This window comes from Ranitomeya imitator, chromosome 1 (genome assembly GCF_032444005.1).
Source record: "Ranitomeya imitator isolate aRanImi1 chromosome 1, aRanImi1.pri, whole genome shotgun sequence".
Lineage (NCBI taxonomy): Eukaryota > Metazoa > Chordata > Amphibia > Anura > Dendrobatidae > Ranitomeya > Ranitomeya imitator.
The window spans coordinates 674,215,334-674,224,458 of record NC_091282.1 but is presented as its reverse complement, the minus strand read 5'-3'; positions in this window follow the sequence as shown (position 1 = coordinate 674,224,458).

Sequence of the window (9,125 nt, the reverse complement as noted above, 5' to 3'; positions counted from 1 at the left end):
CCCCCTCCACCTCGTCCACAGACCGCAGTCGCACAACCACTCCATCCGCAGCTGCCACTGTTGCACACCAGGTCTCCCATTATGGGGCAGCTACTGGCAAACGTCAGCAGGCTGTATTGGCTATGAAGTGTTTGGGCGACAACAGACACACCGCTGAAGTTCTGTCCGAGTTCTTGCAGAAAGAAACGCAGTCGTGGCTGGGCACTGTAGATCTTGAGGCAGGCAAGGTAGTGAGTGATAACGGAAGGAATTTCATGGCTGCCATCTCCCTTTCCCAACTGAAACACATTCCTTGCCTGGCTCACACCTTAAACCTGGTGGTGCAGTGCTTCCTGAAAAGTTATCCGGGGTTATCCGACCTGCTCCTCAAAGTGCGTGGACTTTGCTCACATATCCGCCGTTCGCCCGTACACTCCAGCCATATGCAGACCTATCAGCGTTCTTTGAACCTTCCCCAGCATCGCCTAATCATAGACGTTGCAACAAGGTGGAACTCAACACTGCACATGCTTCAGAGACTGTGTGAACAGAGGCGGGCTGTTATGTTTTTGTGGGAGGATACACATACACGGGCAGGCAGTAGGATGGCAGACATGGAGTTGTCAGGTGTGCAGTGGTCGAAGATTCAAGACATGTGTCAAGTCCTTCAGTGTTTTGAGGAATGCACACGGCTGGTTAGAGCAGACAACGCCATAATAAGCATGAGCATCCCCCTAATGCGTCTGCTGATGCAAAGTTTGACGCACATAAAGGATCAGGCGTCTGCAGTTGAGGAAGAGGAAAGCCTTGATGACAGTCAGCCATTGTCTGGCCAGGGCAGTGTACAGGACGAGGTAGCGGGCGAAGAGGAGGAGGAGGACGAGGAGGATGATGGGGATGATTATATTTTTAATGAGGAAGCTTTTCCGGGGCCAGTGGAAATTGTTGGCGCGGCAAGGCCGGGTTCTGGTTTTTGGAGGGACACAAGTGACGTGGATTTGCCTGAAACTGCCCCTCAACCAAGCACAACCACAGATTTGAGAACTGGAACTTTGGCCCACATGGCAGATTATGCCTTACGTATCCTCAAAAGGGACACACGCATAACAAAAATGATGAACGATGACGATTACAGGTTGGCCTGCCTCCTTGATCCTCGCTATAAAGGCAAATTGCAAAATATAATGCCACATGAGAACTTGGAACTAATATTAGCAACCAAACAATCAACTCTTGTTGACCGTTTGCTTCTGGCATTCCCTGCACACAGCGCCCGTGATCGTTCTAACACGAGCTGCAGGGGCCAGCAGACCAGAGGTGTTAGAGGGGCAGAAATCAGAAGTGTCGTTGGCCAGAGGGGTTTTCTGACCAGGTTGTGGAGTGATTTTGCTATGACCGCAGACAGGACAGGTACTGCAGCATCAATTCAAAGTGACAGGAGACAACATTTGTCCAGTATGGTTACTAACTATTTTTCATCCCTTATCGACGTTCTCCCTCAACCGTCATTCCCATTTGATTACTGGGCATCAAAATTAGACACCTGGCCAGAATTGGCAGAATATGCATTGCAGGAGCTTGCTTGCCCGGCAGCTAGTGTCCTATCAGAAAGAGTATTCAGTGCTGCAGGTTCAATACTAACAGAAAAAAGGACTCGTCTGGCTACCCAAAATGTAGATGATCTAACCTTCATTAAAATGAACCACAACTGGATTTCGAAATCTTTTGCCCCACCTTGCCCGGCTGACACCTAGCATTCCTATGTAAAGGTCTTGCCTGTGGACTATTCTGAATGACTTTTCCAATCTCGTAATTTGCAGCACCTGATTGTCCAGCATCCGACATGTTAACACCTCCCTAAATGGCCAAAGTCCCCACACGGGGCCATGGTATCGCCACTTGGCGCCAGCACCCGTGAGAGTACTGTTTGTCTGAAGAGGTGGGTGTGCCCGCTTTTGGTCGACGGCACTGCCACTAGGTCCCTCATAGTACAATAAAGTGTCTGGCGGTGGTGGTGCGCACCCAACGTCAGACACACCGTTGTAATATGAGGGGCCCTGGGCCTGTACCGCCGGCCACAAGACAGTCCCCCCCCCAGGTCAAACAGTGCTCTACCACTTGCAAAATTTTCTCTCACAGCTCCACCAATGTTTAGTCTATGCGCTGACATCCTTCAATGCCTGGCACTGTCAATACCATTGTATTGACATTTTTCTTATGTTAGGCCTTCGAAGCCTGTCTGCGGTCACTCCTTCCACTAGGCCTCCACTGACCTGTCTACTGCTGCCCGGGTTCCCCTGGAACCAATTTTAAATTGCCTACAGCCAGCCCAATTTATTATGTTAGGGCTTCGAAGCCTGTCTGCGGTCCCTCCTTCCACTAGGCCTCCACTGACCTGTCTACTGCTGCCCGGGTTCCCCTGGAACCAATTTTAAATTGCCTACAGCCAGCCCAATTTATTATGTTAGGGCTTCGAAGCCTGTCTGCGGTCCCTCCTTCCACTAGGCCTCCACTGACCTGTCTACTGCTGCCCGGGTTCCCCTGGAACCAATTTTAAATTGCCTACAGCCAGGCCAATTTATTATGTTAGGGCTTCGTAGCCTGTCTGCGGTCCCTCCTTCCACTAGGCCTCCACTGACCTGTCTACTGCTGCCCGGGTTCCCCTGGAACCAATTGTAAATTGCCTACAGCCAGCCCAATGTATTATGTTAGGGCTTCGAAGCCTGTCTGCGGTCCCTCCTTCCACTAGGCCTCCACTGACCTGTCTACTGCCGCCCGTGTTCCCCTGGAACCAATTGTAAATTGCCTACAGCCAGGCCAATTTATTATGTTAGGGCTTCGAAGCCTGTCTGCGGTCCCTCCTTCCACTAGGCCTCCACTGACCTGTCTACTGCTGCCCGGGTTCCCCTGGAACCAATTTTAAATTGCCTACAGCCAGCCCAATTTATTATGTTAGGGCTTCGAAGCCTGTCTGCGGTCCCTCCTTCCACTAGGCCTCCACTGACCTGTCTACTGCTGCCTGGGTTCCCCTGGAACCAATTTTAAATTGCCTACAGCCAGCCCAATTTATTATGTTAGGGCTTCGAAGCCTGTCTGCGGTCCCTCCTTCCACTAGGCCTCCACTGACCTGTCTACTGCTGCCCGGGTTCCCCTGGAACCAATTTTAAATTGCCTACAGCCAGCCCAATTTATTATGTTAGGGCTTCGAAGCCTGTCTGCGGTCCCTCCTTCCACTAGGCCTCCACTGACCTGTCTACTGCTGCCCGTGTACCCCTTGAACCAACATCAGAAAATATAAAAATAAGTATTTTGCTTATAAAAAAGAAAATACTGGAGAGATATCAAATGCAGACATTTTAACATTAAAAACAAACACATACAACAAAAATCTGGTACAGTACTAAAAATGGCCACCAGCTACAATAACTTTCTCCTGCAAGTAGTTAACTGAAAGTTTTTTTCAATTTAAAACACAGATATGGCATCCACCGAGTGTTGTCCTGTCGCGTCTTCTTTATATTATTGCCAAGAAGATGCAAAACAATGAAAATAATAAAATCATTATTTACCAAAAAAATAGAGTAAGTCAAAACCACATTGCAAATAAACATTCATTACAAATAAAGAAGCAGGGCACGTCCGAGGGTGAGTATATACCTAATAAGAATATAATCACCCTCGGACGCGCCCTGCTTCTTTCCGACAGCCTTCCTTCCTAAGAATCAGCCCTTCCGTGGTGTAGAGAGAGGGTGTGTTACACTCCAAGGTGTTCCCCAGGTTGCCTTTCCTGAGATTCGATCTTCATGCTCTCGTTTAGTAGTTGTCGGAAAGTAGGCTGCATTAGGCCTACAAAATGGGTATGGGGTGGAGAGAGATGGTGTGTTACACTCCAAGGTGTTCTCCAGGTTTCCTCGCCATTGCTTCGATCTTCCGACTCTCGTTTAGTAGTTGTAGAAAACTACACTGCATTAGGCCTACAAAATGGGTATCGGGTGGAGAGAGATGGTGTGTTACACTCCAAGGTGTTCCCCAGGTTGCCTTGCCATTGCTTCGGTCTTCCGACTCTCGTTTAGTAGTTGTAGAAAACTACACTGCATTAGGCCTACAAAATGGGTATCGGGTGGAGAGAGATGGTGCGTTACACTCCAAGGTGTTCCCCAGGTTGCCTTGCCATTGCTTCGGTCTTCCGACTCTCGTTTAGTAGTTGTAGAAAACTACACAGCATTAGGCCTACAAAATGGGTATCGGGTGGAGAGAGATGGTGTGTTACACTCCAAGGTGTTCCCCAGGTTGCCTTGCCATTGCTTCGGTCTTCCGACTCTCGTTTAGTAGTTGTAGAAAACTACACAGCATTAGGCCTACAAAATGGGTATGGGGTGGAGAGAGATGGTGTGTTACACTCCAAGGTGTTCTCCAGGTTTCCTCGCCATTGCTTCGATCTTCCGACTCTCGTTTAGTAGTTGTAGAAAACTACACTGCATTAGGCCTACAAAATGGGTATCGGGTGGAGAGAGATGGTGTGTTACACTCCAAGGTGTTCCCCAGGTTGCCTTGCCATTGCTTCGGTCTTCCGACTCTCGTTTAGTAGTTGTAGAAAACTACACTGCATTAGGCCTACAAAATGGGTATCGGGTGGAGAGAGATGGTGTGTTACACTCCAAGGTGTTCCCCAGGTTGCCTTGCCATTGCTTCGGTCTTCCGACTCTCGTTTAGTAGTTGTAGAAAACTACACAGCATTAGGCCTACAAAATGGGTATGGGGTGGAGAGAGATGGTGTGTTACACTCCAAGGTGTTCTCCAGGTTTCCTCGCCATTGCTTCGATCTTCCGACTCTCGTTTAGTAGTTGTAGAAAACTACACTGCATTAGGCCTACAAAATGGGTATCGGGTGGAGAGAGATGGTGTGTTACACTCCAAGGTGTTCCCCAGGTTGCCTTGCCATTGCTTCGGTCTACCGACTCTCGTTTAGTAGTTGTAGAAAACTACACTGCATTAGGCCTGCAAAATGGGTATCGGGTGGAGAGAGATGGTGTGTTACACTCCAAGGTGTTCCCCAGGTTGCCTTGCCATTGCTTCGGTCTTCCGACTCTCGTTTAGTAGTTGTAGAAAACTACACAGCATTAGGCCTACAAAATGGGTATGGGGTGGAGAGAGATGGTGTGTTACACTCCAAGGTGTTCTCCAGGTTTCCTCGCCATTGCTTCGATCTTCCGACTCTCGTTTAGTAGTTGTAGAAAACTACACTGCATTAGGCCTACAAAATGGGTATCGGGTGGAGAGTGATGGTGTGTTACACTCCAAGGTGTTCCCCAGGTTGCCTTGCCATTGCTTCGGTCTTCCGACTCTCGTTTAGTAGTTGTAGAAAACTACACAGCATTAGGCCTACAAAATGGGTATGGGGTGGAGAGAGATGGTGTGTTCCACTCCAAGGTGTTCTCCAGGTTGCCTTTCCTGAGCTTCTATCTTCAGGCTCTCGTTAAATTGTGGTTAAATGGAACAACTGCATTTGGCGTACTAGTTGGTTTGGGGCCTACTAACAGTGTCTGCCGCTCCTTGCTGTTCTCCTGGTTTCCTGTCCTGAAATTCCATTTTCAGGCGCTCGTTAAGTAGTTGTTAATGTTAGACTGCATTTGGCCTACTAGTTGGGTTGGGGCCTACTATCGGTGTCTGCCACTCCTTGCTGTTCTCCTCCACTGAACAAAGCTGTGCCGCCTGTTTACTACGGTTGCCAATTTTGAACTGCATTTCGACTACTTACTGATTTGGGCCTACTCTCTGTGTCAGCCTCTCATTCCTGTTGTCCTCCACTGCAATGCCCCCTGGTTATTCCTGTGTTACCAATTTTGAACTGCATTTAGCCCACTTTATTATTTGGGCCTATATCTGTGTTTCCTCCTCATCCTGCCCATTGCCCAGCCAGTGATAGATGAGTCTGCTGGTACATTGACCCATAACGCAACATTCCCCGTGCACGCTACACAACAACATTGTGACCCTGCTGAAAGTCAGGTTGCTCTTCCCGCATACCATACCACCTTACACGGGGACAAAGAGGAAGGTGCAGATGAAAGTGCAGGTTCCTTCATCAGGTGGGGGGAGGAATACTAGTTGGCGACGTCACTGGCACAGGGCCTCTCATAGTACGCAAAAGTGTTGCTGCCGGTGGGAGGCGCCCCCGCCGTGCAAACACACCGCTGTACTTTGAGGGGCCCTGTGCCAGTGCCAATGCCAACGAGTGGGCCCCCCCTGCTTGCTCAGGTTCACAGCACTTGCAAAGTTGAAATACTTACCTCTCCCTGCTCCACTGCCGTGACGTGGTCCAGATTTCCTGGGCCCACTAATTACTTGAACCAGCCCTACCCACCACAACTTTAGCCAAATGACCCCCAATTTCAAATGCCTTCCAATTATTATATGGTAAATTACGCTTGACAAGCTTCATTAAGAAGAATGGATGGTTTTGACATTAAAATGGGCACTCTAGGTGTTTTCCTGGCCCCCACTCACTGCCGACTATGCTGCCCCATTGACTTGCATTGGGTTTCGTGTTTCGGTCGATCCCGACTTTACGTCATAATCGGCCGATTTCACTCGACCCGACTTTTGAGATAGTCGGGTTTCGCGAAACCCGGCTCGACTCTAAAAAGGTCAAGGTCGCTCAACTCTAGTGTCTGCTCTTTCCCTATTTAAGCTGGCACCAGTGTTGAGGTAATACCAGCAATAGTTCTCTATCCTGGTCTGGAGAGTTGGACACATCCTAGTTATTTGTGGTTATTTTCAAAGTTGTTGCAAGTGGGATTTGGTTAACCCTTTCCCTTTCCTCTAGGTGTCTTTAAATTACTTTTTTTGCCTCTCGGGAAGTACACTTTATATTCTTTTGTGTATTTCCCTGAGAGCGTGTTGTCTGATTGTGCTTCTTTTTTTTTCCCTATCTGTCTTGGTTTGTATTTCCTCATACACTGCACAGACTAGTGCTACATAGGAGCATATGAAGGAACTAGGCTCATGCATCTCCACCTTCAGGGATAATCCTGGGACAGGGACATCCAGGGAACTCCAAACTTGGGGTCAGTGTACAGTACAGACCAAAAGTTTGGACACACCTGCTTATTTTAAGATTTTTCTGTATTTTCATGACTATGAAAATTGTACATTCACACTGAAGGCATCAAAACTATGAATTAACACATGTGGAATTATATACTTAACAAAAAAGTGTGAAACAACTGAAAATATGTTTTATATTCTAGGTTCTTCAAAGTAGCCACCTTTTTGCTTTGATGACTGCTTTGCACACTCTTGGCATTCTCTTCATGAGCTTCAAGAGGTAGTCACCGGAAATGGTCTTCCAACAATCTTGAAGGAGTTCCCAGAGATGCTTAGCACTTGTTGGCCCTTTTGCCTTCACTCTGCGGTCCAGCTCATCCCAAACCATCTCGTTTGGGTTCAGGTCTGGTGACTGTGGAGGCCACGTTATTTGGCGTAGCACCCCATCACACGCCTTCTTGGTCAAAGAGCCCTTACACAGCCTGGAGGTGTGTTTGGCATCATTGTCCTGTTGAAAAATAAATGATGGTCCAACTAAACACAAACCGGATGGAATATCATGCCGCTGCAAGATGCTGTGGTAGCCATGCTGGTTCAGTATGCCTCCAATTTTGAATAAATCCCCAACAGTGTCACCAGCAAAGCACCCCCACACCATCACACCAACTCCTCCATGCTTCACGGTGGGAACCAGGCATGTAGAGTCCATCCGTTCACCTTTTCTGCATCGCACAAAGACACGGTGGTTGGAACCAAAGATCTCAAATTTGGACTCATCAGACCAAAGCACAGATTTCCACTGGTCTACTGTCCATTTCTTGTGTTCTTTTGCCCAAATAAGTCTCTTCTGCTTGTTGCCTATCCTTAGCAGTGGTTTCCTAGTAGCTATTTTACCATGAAAACCTGCTGCACAAAGTCTCCTCTTAAGGGCCCCTTTCCACTTGCGAGGAAAACGGACGAGTGCAATCCGATAAAAAATCGGATTGCACTCGGACCAATGTTATTCAATAGATGACATTCCATTTGCGATTTTTTTATTTTTTTTTCTCAGCCGAAATCGGACATGCGAGTGCTGTCCGATTTTTTACGCACCGGTGTCCTTTGAAAAGCCGGCAATTCAGCGCAGTGTACAGTAAAATCGCACTGACAGGTTAGATTAGAGTAGATATATACACATAGAATAGGTATATATACATATATATATATATATGTCAGGGAGACACCTATATATACATATTTATATTTATTGCAACGCTAGATAGCTTCAAAGCCGGTAATTCAATTGCCGGCCTTTGCTATCTCCTTCACAAACCCGACATGATATGAGACATGGTTTACATACAGTAAACCATCTCATATCCCTTTTTTTTGCATATTCCACACTACTAATGTTAGTAGTGTGTATGTGCAACATTTGGGCGCTCTAGCTATTAAATTTAAGGGTTAAATCGCAGAAAAAATTGGCGTGGGCTCCCGCGCAATTTTCTCCGCCAGAGTGGTAAAGCCAGTGACTGAGGGCTGATATTAATAGCCTGGAGAGGGTCCATGGTTATTGGCCCCACCCCTGGCTAAAAACATCTGCCCCCAGCCACCCTAGAAAAGGCACATCTGGAAGATGCGCCTATTCTGGCACTTGGCCACTCTCTTCCCATTCCCGTGTAGCGGTGGGATATGGGGTAATGAAGGGTTAATGCCACCTTGCTATTGTAAGGTGACATTAAGCCAGGTTAATAATGGAGAGGCGTCAATTATGACACCTATCCATTATTAATCCAATTGTATGAAATGGTTAAAAAAACACACACACATTATTACAAAGTCTTTAAATGAAACAAAGACATAGGTTGTTATAATATTTTATTAGACTCTTAATCCACCTGAAGACCCTTGCTCTGTAACAAAGGAAAAATAAAAACAACAACAATATCTCATACCTTCCGATGATCTGTCACGTCCCACAATGTAAATCCATCTGAAGGGGTTAAATAATTTTACACCCAGGAGCTCTGCTAATGCAGCTGTGCTCGTGGCTGCGTAAAAATCGGACAGCAATACGGATGTCATGCGGATGTTGCGATAAAAAAAATTGCATGACACTC